Source organism: Microtus oregoni, unplaced genomic scaffold (genome assembly GCF_018167655.1).
Source record: "Microtus oregoni isolate MIOR12 unplaced genomic scaffold, Mior012 000026F_ref0000081, whole genome shotgun sequence".
NCBI lineage: Eukaryota > Metazoa > Chordata > Mammalia > Rodentia > Cricetidae > Microtus > Microtus oregoni.
Genome location: NW_024543085.1, coordinates 9,370,141 through 9,386,514, shown reverse-complemented (window position 1 = coordinate 9,386,514; position 16,374 = coordinate 9,370,141). Strand labels below are relative to the sequence as shown.

General features: G+C 35.5%; 1 protein-coding gene across 1 annotated transcript in view; it reads left to right on the top strand.

Moving 5' to 3' along the window:
- Thsd7a (thrombospondin type 1 domain containing 7A) overlaps positions 1-16,374 on the top strand; it is a 401,309-nt gene that overhangs the window by 160,301 nt on the left and 224,634 nt on the right. The gene's annotated exons all lie outside the window — the stretch shown is intronic.

Genomic DNA, 16,374 nt, shown 5'->3' with positions numbered 1-16,374 from the left:
ACTAACAGGTCTATTTAGATTTTTCACCTGGTCCTGGTTTAATTTTGGTAAATGGTATTTATCTAATAAATTGTCCATTTCTTTTACATTTTCCAGTTTTGTGGCAAACAGGCTTTTGTAGTAAGATCTAATGATTCTCTGAATTTCCTCTGTGTCTGTGGTTATGTCCCCCTTTTCATTTCTTATCTTTTTAATTTGCATTTTCTCTGTCTGCCGTTTGATTAGTTTGGATAGGGGTTTATCAATCTTTTTGATTTTCTCCAGGAACCAGCTTTTTGTTTCATTGATTCTTTGGATCATATTCTGTGTTTCTATTTTGTTGATTTCAGCCCTCAGTTTGATTATTTCTAGTCTTATACTACTCATAGGTGAGTCTGCTTCTTTTTTTTCTAGAGCTTTCAGGTGGGCTGTTAAGTCTCCAATATGTGCTTTCTCTGTTTTCTTTACGTGGGCACTTAGTGCTATGAATTTTCCTCTTAGGACTGCTTTCATAGTGTCCCATAAGTTTAAGTATGCTGTTTCTTTATTTTCATTGAATTCAAGGAAGACTTTAATTTCTTTCTTTATTTCTTCCTTAATCCAGGTATGGTTCAGTAGTTGACTGTTCAGTTTCCATGAGTTTGTAGGCTTTCTGTGGGTAGCCTTGTTGTTGAATTCTAACTTTAATCCATGGTGATCCGATAAGACATAGGTGGTTACTACTATTTTTTTGTAACTGTGTAAGTTTGCTTTGTTACCGAGTATGTGGTCAATTTTCGAGAAGGTTCCATGAGCTGCAGAGAAGAAGGTATATTCCTTCCTATTTGGGTGGAATATTTTATAGATGTCTGTTAAGTCCAATTGATTCATTACCTCCATCAATTCTCTAATTTCTCTGTTTGGTTTCTGTCTGATTGACCTGTCCATTGGTGAGAGAGGAGTGTTTAAGTCTCCTAGTATTAGTGTGTGCGGTTTGATGGCTGCCTTGAGTTTTAGTAATGTTTCTTTTACGTACGTGGGTGCTTTTATATTAGGGGCATAGATGTTCAGGATTGAGACTTCATCCTGATGAATTGTTCCTGTTATGAGTATAAAATGTCCCTCTCCATCTCTTCTGATTGATTTAAGTTTGAAGTCAACTTTGTTAGAAATTAGTGTGGCCACACCTGCTTGTTTCTTAGGTCCGTTTGCTTATTAAGCCTTTTCCCAGCCCTTTACTCTGAGTAGGTGCCTGTCTTTGTGGTTGAGATGTATTTCTTGTAAACAGCAGAATGTTGGATCCTGTTTTTGTATCATTAGATCTGACTACAAAGCCTGTATGCCACAAAATTGGAAAATGCAAAAGAAATGGACATTTTTTTTAGATAAGTACCTTATACCAAAGCTAAACAAAGACCAGGTGAATGATCTATATAGACCTGTTAGTCTTGAAGAATTAGAAACTGTTATCAAAATTCTCTCTTCCAAAAAAAGCCCAGGACCAGATGGATACAATGCAGAATTCTACCAGAACTTCCAAGAAGAGCTAATACCTATACTCCTTAATGTATTTCACAATATAGAAACAGAAGAGTCATTGCCAAATTCCTTTTACGAAGCTACAGTTACCCTGATACCAAAACCACACAAAGACCAAACCAAGAAAGAGAACTACAGACCCATTTCACTCATGAACCTTGATGCAAAATTTTCAATAAAATACTGGCAAACCGAATCCAAGAACACATTAGAAAAATTATCCATTATGATCAAGTATGCTTCATCCCAGAGATGCAGGGCTGGTTCAACATATGAAAATCTATCAATGTAATCCATCATATAAATAAACTAAAAGAAAAAAAAACATCTGCTCATTTCATTAGATGCTGAAAAAGCATTTGACAAAATTCAACACCCCTTTATGATAAAGGTCTTGGAGAGATTAGGGATACAAGGGTCCTACCTAAATATAATAAAAGCTATTTACAGCAAGCCAACAGCTAACATTAAATTATACAGAGAAAAACTTAAAGCCATCCCACTTAAATCAGGAACATGACAAGGATGTCCTCTCTCTCCATACCTCTTCAATATAGTGCTTGAAGTTCTAGCAATAGCAATAAGACAACATAAGGGGATCAAGGGGATTCGAATTGGAAAGGAAGAAGTTAAGCTCTCATTATTTGCAGATGATATGATAGTATACATAGCGACCCCCAAAACTCTACCAAAGAACTCCTACAGCTGATAAACACCTTTAGTAATGTGTCAGGATACAAGATCAAATCCAAAAAAATCAGTTGCCTTCCTTTACACTAAGGACAAGGAAGCAGAGAGGGAAATCAGAGAAGCATCACCTTTTACGATAGCCACAAACAGCATAAAATATTGGGGGTAACTCTGATCAAGGAAGTGAAAAATCTATTTGACAAGAACTTTAAGTCTTTGAAGAAAGAAATTGAAGAGGACACCAAAAATGGAAGGATCTCCTTTGTTCTTGGAATGGGAGATAAACATAGTAAAAATGGCAATTCTACCAAAAGCAATTTATAGATTCAATGTAATCCCCATCAAAATCCCATCAAAATTCTTCACAGACATGGAGAAGACAATAATCAACTTTATATGGAAAAACAAAAAACCCAGGATAGCCAAAACAATCCTATACAATAAAGGATCTTCTGGAGGCATTACCATCCCTGACTTCAAACTCTATTACAGAGCTACAGTAATGAAAACAGTGTGGTATTGGCATAAAAACAGAGAAGTCGACCAATGGAATCGTCACCAGTAAAAAACAATGACTTCTTGAATTTTGCTTGTAAATGGATGGAAATAGAAAACACTATCTTGTGTGACTTAAGCAGACCCAAAATGAGGAACATGGGATGTACTCACTCATATTTGATTTCTAGCCATAAATAAAGGACATTGAGCCTATAATTCGTGATCCTAGAGTAGCTATATAAGAAGGTGAACCCAAAGAAAGACATATAGTCATCCTCTTGGAGATTAACTTTCATCGAACGATGAAAGCAGACAGAGACAGAGACCCAAATTGGAACACTGGACTGAAATCCCAAGGTCCAAATCAGTAGCAGAAGGAGAGAGAGCACGAGCAAGGAACTCAGGACCGCGAGGGGTGCACCCACACACTGAGACAATAGGGATGTTCTATCGGGAACCCACCAAGGCCAGCTGGCCTGGGTATGAAAAAGCATGGGATAAAACCGGACTTGCTGAACATAGCAGACAATGAGGACTGCTGAGAAGTCAATAACAAGGACACTGGGTTTTGATCCTACTGCACGTACTGGCTTTGTAGGAGCCTCGGCAGTTTGGATGCTCAACTTACTAGACCTGGAAGGAGGTGCGAGGTCCTTGGACTTCCCACAAGGCAGGGAACCGGGACTGCTCTTCTGGCTTATGAGGGAGCAGAACTTGATTGGGGGAGGGGGAGGGATATGGGATGTGGTGGAGAGGAGGAGGCAGAAATCTTAAATAAATAAATAAAAAATACTATATCCAATTAAAAAATTAAAAAAATTACCAGCCTGGTCTACAGAGCTAGTTCCAGGACAGGCTCCAAAGTCACAGAGAAACCCTGTCTCGAAAAAAACCAAAAAAAAAAAAAAAAAAAAAAAAATTAAAAAAGTAAAGTGATATTAAAATACTGATCTATTGTGATAATAAACAAGTGTGAATGTTCTACTGAAATCTGTAATATTCTTTAACCTATTTCTTTGACAAATTAAAATATTTGCATTCAAATATTTTATATAATATCTACCTATTAGTTTTCCTTCCATTTTAAAAATCAAACTAGTGTTTAATCTTATAAAATTGGCTTCACTTTTACCCAGGATAGAAATACTAATCTAAGTTCTAACAAATATTTCCAAGTCACTAATGATGGAAATTATTACTCAAAACTCTATATTCAATTTTCTGGTCACATGGAATTCAGAAAGAGTAATTTGGTTCACCCAATTTAATTGCACATTCAGATAATACAAAATTTGCATCTACATACACTAATTTATCCACCAGATAACAAGCTGAAAATTTAACATGTTGGATACTTTAATCTTTTACTTTTCTATTCTTAAAACTTATAACACTTGGGGATAGAAATTATGTGGATATTATAAAAATATACAGTAATGCATATGGCTAATGATTAGGAGAATCTCTAAAATTTATTATCTCATAAAGTTATACCTCTCCATTTTCTTAAGTCTGAAGTGTTAATCTTCACAAAACTTCTGTGTGTTTTCTTCTTAGCAGTTCTTTCTAATAAAGGAAGCCCTACTCCAATATCCAAAATGAAAAAAATTAATTCATTTATATTCTTTTTACTCCTCATCCCTCCTAATTGGTATATAACTTTAGAGAGAAACTTGTCCTACTTTATAGGACTGATTTATTATACAAAAATAAATACCAAAATTTAATATATACCAGTAAATGAGTTTTATAATATAAAATGTAACAGCTATGTAGACATTTGATAACTCAAGTGTGGGTTAAAATATTCTGAAGAAATGAGTAATAAATATGTTTATAAGTGCAATGAAAACATCATAAAAGTCTAAAGGCACTCACCTACACTTAATTTTTATGTTCTCTTCTGGGAAGATCATAGCTATAATTTTAAATTACTGGATAAAACTGTGTTGCAGTTCTTCAGATATGCAATTGACAAAGGGGCATCATCAGAAGATGAAGGGAAATCATCAGAAGATGAATTTAGGATGCATTATTTCTAATGAGTACCTACTTATAATGGGCACTAAAAGTGAGATGATGTTGATGGTATATTTGAGTTACTCTTTTCCTCTTCTTGTGTTTAATAAGACAAAGAAGTGCTTTCAAATATATAATTAAACCTCTCCTTTTGCTTGAAGGTCTCAAAGAAATTGCTTTTAGGTTTAGGAAATGTTAGAATTCCCTAAAGCTTCAAACTTGATAGTAATTCCCATGTGTTTAAAGAAAGCTTTTTCAGATTTCAAAGGATTATAAATATGAATATAAAGTATGGTCTAGTGTTTACAGAAGTCATATATATGTATATATATATACACACACATATAGTCAAATTATATATATATATATATATAAAATGTACACACTATGTTGCCATTTAATCATGTTTGCCTGAATAATTCTTAAGCTCTATGATTCAGGTTATTACATTACCACTACCACTTCCCATATTCAGAATGATTTCATCATACCAAACTGAAGTTATGTAACTACTAGACATTAATTTCCTGTATTGTCCCCCCCCTTTAATCCCCAGTATTCTCCATTTTTCTTATTTTCTATGAATTTTAGGGGCGTTGGCTCAGTCAGTAAAATACTTACTGTGTGAGCATAAAGACCTGAGTTATCACTAACACTCAGATGTATGTCAGGCACAACAGTGGAAGGTGAAAGATACCTTAGAGTCATTGGTCAGCCAGCCCCACTAAATCAATTAGCTTCATATTCAGTGATAGATTTCACCTCAAAAAATTGAATGTGTGAACACACACACATACACATACAGAATAGTGAAATATTAATTGAAATTAAGTCCATAATTTCCCATTAGCCACATTGGGAATACCCAAATCTCAAATTCTGCAATGTTGGAAGACAGCTCTGGGGGGAAAACCCATGTTTACAAAACTTGAACTGGTCACCAATTTATAGGTGAGACTATAGTTTGTTTGGCTTAAGATACATAACAAAGGTATCTGAATGATGAAAGGAACAGGTACATCAGCAACTTCCTATGTGCCACTTCAAGAAAACTGAGCAGTGAGCAATAGGAGCTGTGATGACTGACATGACAGACTACATGATTATCTAGGGGACAAACATACATGTCTATAAGGAAGTGTCTGCACTGAGTTAAGTGAGGTAAGAAAACACATAATCAGTATAGTCACTTCCATTTCATGGCCTGAAGTTTTATATTGAATATAAAGGAAAGAGCTAGTTAAGCACCAGAAGGCGTAGCTTTCTAGTTCCTGAATGTGTGGGCCAAAAAACCCCTTCCTTCCTTAAGTTTTTTTTTTTTTTTGGCGGGGGGGTATTTTGTCCCAGAAACAAGACAAGTTACTAGTAGATAAGTCAAAGTCAAAGTGCTTAGCTCTTCTGCCTTAGGAAGTGACAGTTCTACAATGCCTATTATAAGGCCTTTCAGAAAGTTTATAGAGCCAAAACCAGTTATCAATAGTGCTCAAATTGATTGCACATGATTGTATTGACTTGTCCTTAATCCCCTTCTGTCTTACTCTGTGCCTTATTCTATCACAATAGAACATTTAAAATAAGCTATGAACATGCAGTCCTTTGTTTCAAGTCCTATTTCTAATAGACATAAGAAAATACATGCTCTTAAAGTTTGATTGATAATCGCTCTTTTATTAGGAATTTGTGCTGTGAATGCTCATAATTCTTTAAAATTTTTATTTAAAATGGATTTTTCTCTCACACAATTCACTGACCAGTTTCCTCTCATTCCACTGCTTTCAGCTTCCTCCTCTCCTCCTTGAAACTCCTTTTTCCCCTACATCCAATTCCTCTCCATTCTCTCTTCAGAAATGAGCAGGTCTCCAAGAGTCAACAACAAAACAAGAAACAATAAGACAAGACAAAAGCCCACATATCAAGGCTGCACAAGGAGACCCAATAGGAAGAAAGAGTCCCAAGATCAGGCAAAATGAGTCAGAGATACATCAATTCCCACTATTAGGAGTTCCCAAAAGCACCAAGCTAACAGCCATAGAATATATGCAGAGGATATCATGTAGACCCATGCAGGTTTTGTATTTTTTTCTTGAGTCTCTGTGAGCCCATGTGAGCCCTGCTCAGTTGATTCAGTGAGTCATGTTCTACTGGTATTCTCTGCCCCCTCTGATGCCTATAATCTTTCCTTTTGTCTTCTGTGGGCTCTCCCAACTATGATGGGAGGGACATGATAGAGATCTCGAATTTAGACTCCCTCTTTATATAATCTTTGACTATGGGTCTTTGTACCTACTCCCATCTGATGTAGAAGGAAGCCTCTCTGATAACAATTTGACAAGGCACTAATCTATGAGTATAGCAGAGTAACATTAAGGATCATTTTATTGATTTTATTTTCCTGTAGTGTTTAGTTCTACCCTAGGTGTCTGTACTATCTAGTCCAGAATTTCTGGCCATCCAGATAGTGTAGGGCATGGGATGTGTCTCATGATGTGGGCTAAACCAAACATTAGTTGGCCACTCCCACAAGTTCTGGCCCATCATTGCCCCGGTACATCTTTCAGGCAAGGCAGAATGAAGCGTTTATGACTGGGTTGGGAACTAAAATGTAGGGTGAAGGCAGATACCAGCTTGATGTATCTACATTCAGTGAGCTGTGTGGATGTGGTCCCCAGTACAATGGGCCTATTGTCAGTATTCAGAGAGTGACCTTCTGGCTTAGCATCAACCTGGGTTGTTTAAAGATCTTGATGAGACCCTGGCCTTGGTCAACAAATCAACCAAATGAAAATCAGTCACATTTCTGGAAGCTTTGTTACAAAGATGTCTAGTACAAACTCTGTAACCTCCATTACTAAGAGGGATCACTAAGATCACTCTCATAGATTTCAGGAAGTTTCCACTGTGTTAGGTTTCCACAATATTTAAAATTCTTTTGATTTGAAGAACCCATCCATGGAGGAAATTCAGTACTTACAGGTACTCCGTCCTTGGGATGATGTATAACTTATAAAAAGAATGCTTTCTTTGAGGCCCTATTGACTTTATTCCTTTCAGCTTCATGTCAGGCAGCTCTCTCTGAGGCAATTATAACTAAATATGCTCAATTTTATATGTGTTGAAAATTTTCATTCTATATTCTCATTAATGCTGTTTCAACATCAGTGCTAAGAAAACTTATTTCCAATGATTACAGCATTTATCATATTTGATCTTGCTAACTTCAGTCAACTCCCTCAAAAGGCATATGTTGATGATGAACAGATTTCATACACTGGAGGATATGTAATTGTATCAGTTTAAACAAAAGAATGTTTGAGGGGCTCATGACTTTATATTTTTCCCAAGTCTATCAAGCTTAAACATGCCATTCAGAATGACACAATCTTTGCTCATATCTAACACTGGACGTAAAAGTTCAAGTGAGATTATATATATGACTCACTATATAATGACCAACAATAGGTAAAGTATAGCAACAAATTAGGATATATTAATGTAATTAGCTATTTCCATATTTAAGGCTAAAAATAAAGTTTCCATTACTATCTTTGTATAGGCTTGTGAAGTTTTATAAGTATAAAAATACTAGAACAATGGAAAGTTTTTATGTGCTCCATAAATTCCAAGTAAGGATAAAATATTTATACAAATAAACATGAAAAGATAAAAGTTGTTATGCAATCTCACAAATCTCTATATTTTAAAATATGCCATCAAGTCAATTATGAGACTACAAATACATAAGCTATTGGAAAATATGTCAATTCAAGTTAGTGAATAATTCGGGGGCAAGAAGATAGCTTATTAATTGTTAGATGGTCACTTAAGCCATGGTGGATTTGTGTGTATCATTCCACAGAAAAACTCTTACTATAAGCATTTATTTGGGTGCAGTAATGTGTTGAAATTCAATATATTTTATTGAAAAAAATCAGTTTCGCAACATAAATTTGAAATCTTCAGAGTTGTCAAATGCTTTGAACTCTTGTTTGCTTTAATGGAGACTAGTCTTATTAAATTATTGTTGCTTTGGCCAGTCATATTGGTGAATTTCTACAATAAAAAAATGGAAGTGTAGGCAAGAAGTGTGTTTAAAATGTTGTCACACCAAAAAATGACTCTTTTTGTGTGAGAAAACAATGTTTCCTTCTAATAATGATATTTCAGTCATCATGAGATAGTGGGAGTAAATGACTTATTCATTTTATACTTTATTTTATAAAAATCAAAGCCAGGACCCAGAAGACTGAGTAATTTTCTCAAGAAGTATAAGCGTGAGATAGGTCCTAAAAATAGGTTATTGTATTTAGCAATTGTTAAAAGGCTCTCCTAGTTACTGATTTTCTCCCCTTTTCTCATCAGATTTAAAGTGTGTTCCAATTTTGAACACTTAATTTGATACTCTTATAATTTTATGAAAGTTTAATTACTGACTGAGATGAAAGCACATTTGACTTTCACAGTAATCGCTCCTCATCCACCAAACTGATTTGTCATTTGAGAGTTATACTCTAAATTAAATTTAATTAAATTAAAATTCAAGTCAAAGAAGCCTTTCACTCTCCTTTTATTTTTATTTAAAAAGGAAATGTTTCTATTTTAGGCTGGTAAATATTGAAGCTGTGTGTTATACTTGTGTGTTCTTCAGTGTGTACGAATAGATCTGTGAGGCAAAGCACGTACATCAACAAAATCTACGAAAATGCTTTATGGTACCTTGTGGGGTTTTTTTTGTTTGTTTGTTTTTGTTGAAAATACAGTTTTCTCTCATGCAATACATCTCAACTACACGTTCCCCTCCTTCCACCCTTCCCAATCCCCTGCATCTCTCCTCTACCCTGGATACACTCCCTTTCCACTTCCCTTCAGAAAAGAGCAGGCCTCCAAGAGACAACAAGCAAACAGGACAAAACAAGATACAATGAGACAAAGAAAAAGTCCTCATCTTGAGGCTGGACACGGCAACCCAATAGGAGGACAAGAGTCCTGAGAGCAACTAAAAGAAAGAGACACACCTGCTTTCACTGTGAGAAAACCCACAAAAACACTGAGCTAACAGCCATGACAGATATGCAGAGAACCTGCGTTTTAAAGGTTATGAAAATATTTCAAGGCAGACAATTTAAGCACAAATGACTATTTTTTTTCACAGAAAAACGTCTTGGCATGATAAATGAGCACAGGACAAGCAAGACTGTGTTTCTGTGCTGAAAAAGATATTGACAGCTTCACGGACTCTCTGGAGATACATTACACAAAGGATTGGAATTGAAATAAACCAAGTGCAGGCAGTAGGCAAAAATAAACATATAACTACCACAGCAATAATCCATATTTGAAGCAACAGCTATTGAGAGGTGAGGAGAACATCCTCATAAACTGCCATAAAAAGGGATAAATGGTACATTTTCAGGGGCACTTGCAACATGTTGAAAAGCTGAAAATTGAATATTATATAAGCATAGTTTAGCTATAACTGTGGAAAATCAAAGAGTCAAGGAGATTAAAGAAATGACAGTAGTCAAGTCTGTGCATATGTATTGAAATAAAATTACTTTTATATAATTCTGTAAGGTACAAAGGCTGGTTATAAAACAACTTATCCTAATTCTAAATATATATTTAGATACAAAATTAATTGTCCCTTTAGTTGACAACAAAATGTGAAGTGCTGAAGACTTCTCTGCCATATAGCAGAAATTTCTAATATTTTTACACACTTTGCTTAGTACAAACAAATGGATACATTTTTACTATCTGTGAATTTTAAAATGTAATATCTTACAGCTAACAGGACAGGGCAGTCAGTCTATAACAAAGCTCTGCAAATGCTCCTTGACCTTGTGGTAAGCAGGATGTGCTATTCAGGAACCAATTTCAGGTGGGAAAACATATTGTCCTATTTGAGAGATGCAGATGTATTTAGCCAAACAAGAACCTGGCTCATTTAAGAGTTTTATAGCAAACAAGGATGGAGAGTAGTTTGCATAATTTTCTAATGTTCCTTTAATAGTGTTTATCTTTTATAGGGCTCTTTGGAACAGCTGTTGGCCACCTGTCAATAATGTGGCCTTTTATAGACTCAACCTTTTATTGTTCTCATGCCCTTCACATATAAAATCAAGAGTCTTAGGAGAAATGAGTGGACAACTTGGTAAGAAAACCATCTATTTTAAACTGAGAAGTTCATCTTTTGCAAACTGATGTAAAGACAGAATTTTGAACTAGGTGTATTATAAAAAATCTCCTTAGTAAAGATAGGCTCTTGTTTTAACCACATATTTTCAAAGTTGGTATAGAGTTGTATTTTAAATGCTGACTACATGGAAACTAAGCCAAGAAACATTCACTAAATGCTTTTTATCTTAGTTATATTTAATTTTACATGTATTCTATTTGAAAATATTTGTTTTGTAAGTATTAATGACGTAAATGTTTGGGGCATACAAACAGTTGTTTTAATTTATTTCTGGTAGAATAAGACATCCAATGTTTCCGTTCATATTTGCATAAAATCTGTCAAGCTCAGTGGGTTTATACATATTTATTGACCTACATCCTAGACAGATTTTTGTGTGATAGTGAATAAACACAGTCCTACAAATCTGTACACAGAAATACATTTCTGTTCATAAAGTGATAGTATCCAAGCCTTAAAGGAGAAAGTTGTTTATTATTCTTTTACCCAATTAAATTCCAACTTTCCCTAAATTATCATGAACAAGAATAAATAAGGCAGGTTTCAAACCAAGGGAAATTCTTACTGATCTTGTTAGATATTATGCACAAACCCTGCCTCTTTTCTACCTCTTCTCAATCATTGTAATGTAAACTGTGGAGCTGAATCTTGACATTTTCACAGAGATATTTGATGTTACATGTTACTTTCTCAGATCATGTTTGGCAGTGGACTTTTTGTTTCCCTTAATAGAATTTGCATACTGTGTTGTCAAGCTGTATTTTAAACCATGTGTGCTCTTAGAAACAGTAGCTAATTGGGTTAACTATGCTTGGTTGTCAAGAGCAATTTTAGATATGGCTTCATTCTAGTCAGGGTGTGAATATTTCAAGACTGCTCGGAGGGCATAAATGGACAGGCATTCATCGGGTATACTGGGCCGAAAGTCTGATCTTTCATGAGTGTACTTAATTGGACACACATGCAATACCCAAGGTGCAATGAAAAGATAAGATAGCCATTGGAGCTTGTGAGGCGCATGAGTTCTTTCAATAATGATTGTAATGCCACCTCTGCTTTTGCAATTACTCTCATGCACGCTTTTCTTTGGTATCTTTATGGATCTCTGTTGCATTTTTGTGGGATGCTGTCATAGAGTTCTTGGAGTGAGTATATGTGAAAATGCACAGGCTGTCTATAAGGAGTCAGTAAGAATCTGTGTTCATATTATGAGAATTGAAAGTGGACCATACTTGCATTCATAACTTATGTTTTGCCTAGCGATTGAAATATCTTGAGAGATTCTCATTATCTTTTGGTAGAAAATCCTGTAGAATTCTCTTGAACTCCATCTCTTTATCTGTTGCAACTGACAGCAACCATGTAATGTCTTCAGTATTATTATTTGCCAGCTAAGTCCTCTCCTCTCTTTATAAACAAAGTATTGAGGGTATTCACACAAGCGTAAACCAGGAAATTAAAAGATAGAAACTATGGGACAAGTTATTCCATTAAATTAGTTGCAGTACAAATTTTATATGCATATAAATATAATCAAACATATGGGAAAGATGGCTCACATATGTGTATGATATTCAGTACATCCAAAAAGATAAATATACAGCATGTACTTACACTAATGTCCTTATGTACCTACCACAGGACCACATACAATGAATATGTAAAATGGGAAATATTTAAAATCAAAATTTTTAAGTTTAAAAAAAGAACATCAAAATAAAAATATTCTTACTTTTCTAGTAAGCTAAATTTATATTAATGGCTGATGTCATATGTTTCTATGCATCAAAGCATCAAATAGAAAGTTTTTAAAGTCAGTTATTCAAGAACTGTTGTCATTGACTGTTGTCTGACTGATTTAGATTAACATTGAGTGATAGAGATCCCTCTTAGGGGCTGAAACATTCACTCCTGGATGTTAGAAGGAGAATAATACAATTCATAAAAGTAATAAACCATATTCTAAAAGCTTAGAAAGTTATAGTATTCACAGGACCTATGCCCATCGTTTTTAAAGCTTTTCTTTTGTTGAAACTATTTATATAATAGACTTTGACCATGATTTTCCATTCCCCAATTCTCCTGAAACCTCCCCACTTATCTACCCAATTTTCGATTCTACCCCACAACAAACAGCCAGACAAAGACAAGAGCAAAACTAAGAAGCACACACAAAAACACTCTGCAGAAGTACAAAAAGCAAAACTCATAATAAACAAGCTAAAACTTAAAGGACAAAAAAAGTATCCAAACAAAGCAAGAAAAGAAAAAAAAGTATAAAATGACACTTAGATAATTTTGTGTTGGTCAAATACTCCCAAAGATGTCCCCTTACCTGAAGGCCCCCAGTGAGAGAGACTCCATTGGAGAAAACTGATTTTTCCTTTGCATTGGGTATCAATTGGAGATAGCTTTTTACGTGTGGGAGCCTGTATTTACTTTCTCTGTGCTCGAATCATGTAGCTTGAACCTCTACAGGCTTTATGTGTGAAGCCACAGGCTCTGCAAGCTCAGATACATACCAGTTGTGTCTGGAAGATGCTGTTGCCTTGAAGTCATTCATCTCTTCTTGCTATTACAGTCTTTCTGTTTTCTATTCCACATAGACCACTGTACCCCGAGGAAAGAGCTTTGATGAAGATACTCACTTAGGACCGAATGCTCATACTCTCTTACTTTCTTCCAGTGGTCCATTTGTGAGTTATCCATGCTAGAAGAAACTTTTCTTCTGAGGGCTGAGTGATGCACTGATCTAGGGGTATAGTAGTATGTCATTAGAAGTTATTTTGTTACTATGTTCCTTTAGCAGAATAACAGTATTCAAATGTTTTTGGAATAACCAACTACTTGCTAATTGTATTTAAGGCCCATTCTGTTATAGTAGGCTGCTTGTTCATCCCAGCTGTCGAAAATGATCACACAAAAACCATATTATTTAAATTACTGCTTGGCCCATTAGCTCTAGCTTCTTATTTGATAACTCTTACATCTTAATTTAACCCATCTCCATTAATCTGTGCATCACCACGAGGTTGTGACCTACCAACACATCTGTCTCCGGCAGCAGCTCCATGGCTTCTCCCTGACTCAACCCTTCTTTCCCCCAGCATTCAGTTTAGTTTTCCCTGACTAGCTAAGTTCTGCCCTGCTATAGGTCCAAAGCAGTCCTTTATTCGCCCAATGGTATTCACAGCATACAGAGAGGAATCCCACATCGCCATTCCATAGGAACAAATAACTGACAGTGCCAAAGTGGTGAAGAACCTGAGACTACACAGGTCATTGGCTTTGAAGAAAACTTACTAATATTATTCTTCTCAAGGAACATTGCTCCGGCTCAATTTTATGTAACCTGTAAACAATGGCTAGCAAGAGAAAACTGTCTCCTATGGAGAAGGCTGCAAGTTGAGCAGGAAAGTCTAGGGATAAGCTAGACAGGCTTTAAAATGACTCAGATGTCTCGGAGTCATCCGCCTATAGCAATATTAGTAACCCCAATGAACTCACTGGTTCATCAAATGAGAGTTGAGTGAAACCATTTCTGTGGTATATTATTGGTGCCTGTCTAACGTGAATAGATTTTTACTCATGTTCCCTAACGAGAAAAGGCACACAACATTATCTAACCAGTCTTTAGAGTAGAGTCAACACTATGAACATTTCCTATAAAATTTTTCTTTTGACTTTATTCTAGGAATAAAATACTAAACATTGATAATTCAGTTTAATCTCATAAATAATGTTAAGGATGGAAAATTATAGTGCATTGATGGAGGAAGGTCATTGGCTAATAAAGGAACTGCCCTGGCCCATTTTATTGGTTAGAGGATAGGTGGGAGGAGTAAACAGAACAGAAGGCTGGGAGGAAGAGGAAGTGAGCTCAGACTCCACAGCGTCTGCAGCTCTCCTCTGGAGCAGACGCCTGGGAGAGACGCCATGCCCCGCTCCTGTGCAGACACACGCCATGAAGCTCCGACCCAGGATGGACATAGGCTAGAATCTCCCCGGTAAGCGCACCTTGGGGTGCTACATACAGATGATTAGAAAATGGGCTAAATTAATACGTAAAAATTAGCCTAGAAGAGAATGGGCCAAGGAGTGTTGAAAAGAATACAGTGTCCGTGTAATTATTTCGGGGCATAAGCTAGCCGGGCAGGCGGCTGGGGTGTTGGGGACGCAGCCCCGCCGCTGCCCTTATTACTTCAGTGCATCAAGAAATTCTCTTATGTTGCTTTTGGATTTAGGTTCTGAGTTAACACCTATGCCTTAACATCCCAATCGAGCAGCATATAGTTTAGCCTTGAGTCTAATATAGATATATCTTTCTGTGAGGTGTTTGTGGTGGGAAAAGGGTAACAGTTTTGTTCAAACATAATGGGCAGAGGAAACTAAAACTAAAGCTATATGGAATTAATTCTAAAATCTTATACATGTTGCAAAGTTCTTATTGAGGTAGATCTTAAGTTTATGTGTCTCAAATGTAATAATTTGAAATCTGCAGGAAGACATCATAAGATCATAAGATCAGTGAAAAAATATACAAAGTAAAAATAGAATTAAAATATTTTTAGGTACTATATGTTAACACTTTTAACAAATTCACTGCCTTTTTAGTTTATAAAATATTTCTAAACATTAACATCCTAGGAATACTATTTCTAAAAATATAAGTCTAATACAATTTTATATATTATTCTCATAAAATAATATTTTGGATATAACAAATATGTAGTACTATTTTAAATGAGAAGATTATTAGTTACCACAATATTTCAGATAAGCCTCAATCTTCTATTTACAGCTTGATTGTGACACTTGAATGAAAGCCAACGCATCTTTCTTGTTAAATAAAATTAGATACTATAAATGCATTCTTTGTACTTCTTCTTGTGTAGATTGATGGTTGTTTTGTACAGAGGAAAGCACCTAAAGCTAAAGCTTTAGATTTTGGCTTTATCAGAGCCCAAGTGTCAGAAGAACTGGACCTAAACTGCAATTGGTTCTATTATTTATTCAAGATGCAAATTGGGCAAATCAGCCCTCTTTCATGTCCTGTTTTTCTGAGCCACAAAATAAGTCCTTTGGCCTAGTTTAAAACTTTATTTCTTCTTCAACATCTTGCAGACCAAACCTTATGCATAATGCACACATGAATAAAAATAAATGTGAAGCCAGACTTTCTCTTATGAAAGCAGGACTGTAGGAAGAGGGAAGCAGCCGTGTATTTGGTGTGTGTGTGTGTGTGTGTGTGTGTGTGTGTGTGTCTGTCTGTCTGCCTGACTCACTGACAGACTGACAGACTGTGTGTCTTAGAGAACTCTGTAGCCATCTCATGAAACTGACATCCTCAGGACTTGTTGATGACATTCAGGGGTCATCAAATAAGTTCTTATCTTCATGACAATGTTTTGAAAATTATGTAATTATGTGATCTTTGTGTTTATTTGCCATTCTAAAATGTATTCTCATTTTAA